Genomic DNA, 1214 nt, shown 5'->3' with positions numbered 1-1214 from the left:
GAGGAGGAGATAACTGGATAATTCTGCTTGGTAATATTCTATTTTCTTACATAAATATTAATCATTTCACTAGGAATTGCAACAGTGCAAACACAGTTTATTGGATTTATATTTTTTTTTAAACCATATTAGCAGAAGCACAAGCGAGGGAGTCTCTCTGACAACTGTGACCAACATAAAATTAATTAGGATTCTGAATCTCTAGTGCTGGTGTCTTAGGGCTCTTTGCTTCTTTGGATTAAATTGCATTAAACTCTTTATTAAACAGAGCAGGCAGCTTGGCACTGGAATCAAGCCCACATCTGCACCTGGATTTTCCTATTAAAAGTGGATAAAGTAAAAAGAATGTTAAATCCTTTTATCCACGATTCAAGACGTACTAGGCAGGACATAGAAAACATATTTTCTTTTTTAAGGTTTATAATTTTGGGTATTTACCTACCCTGCGTTTACAGTGGGGTTTTTTCCTGTTTGTTTTGGAGTGTTTTTTTAATGCTTAGAACATATCCTTTTGTACCAATTGCCTGTCTGGGATCCCAGGATGAATGTTTTTCTTGTATTTTTAATGAGGCTGAAGTTAACATGGGCATGTTTGTTTAACAACAACAACGTACACAACTCTTTGCATGTGAAGGCGCCTTTGTTTGTGTACCACCATCATCAGCTCTTTCAGCGGGATCAGGGAATAAAGCTGTTAGTTAACGTCTGATGCAGATGGAAAATGAAACATTGAACCTGAATCTCCTCTCATTTATGTTGCTATAAAGTGTGAGTAACTCCCTCTAAGTCAGCTGAAATATATCAGAAAGAGAGACTTTGGTTAATGTTATTCAAGGTCTTGCATAAATAAGAGAGATATTTGAGTCTGGCCTAAGGATCGAGTCTTGACCATTGATATTAATGAACATTTAGCAGTAAGTCTTCAGGAGCAATAACGACAAGGTAATTTAAAAAAGGAAAAAAAGAAAGAAAGCATTCTTTGGTTTCCAGAAGGTGTTGAGATCCTTTCTCTCTATCCAGTAGCTAATTTCTTCCTGATAGCAATTTCAGTTTTTGAAAACAAATGGAGTAGTGTATCAAAACCATTGGCAGCTCTGAATGATGAGCTGTGGTTTCTGTCCCTTCGTGCTCACTTGTGAAAACCAGACCTTGAGGTTGGCTACTTCTGTCTCAGGATTGAGATTTCAGAGACGGGATTACAATTTTGAGTTCTA

The sequence above is a fragment of the Balearica regulorum genome, chromosome 9 (assembly GCF_011004875.1).
Source record: "Balearica regulorum gibbericeps isolate bBalReg1 chromosome 9, bBalReg1.pri, whole genome shotgun sequence".
NCBI lineage: Eukaryota > Metazoa > Chordata > Aves > Gruiformes > Gruidae > Balearica > Balearica regulorum.
The sequence above is the reverse complement of the archived record's forward strand: the minus strand, read 5'-3'. Positions refer to the sequence as shown.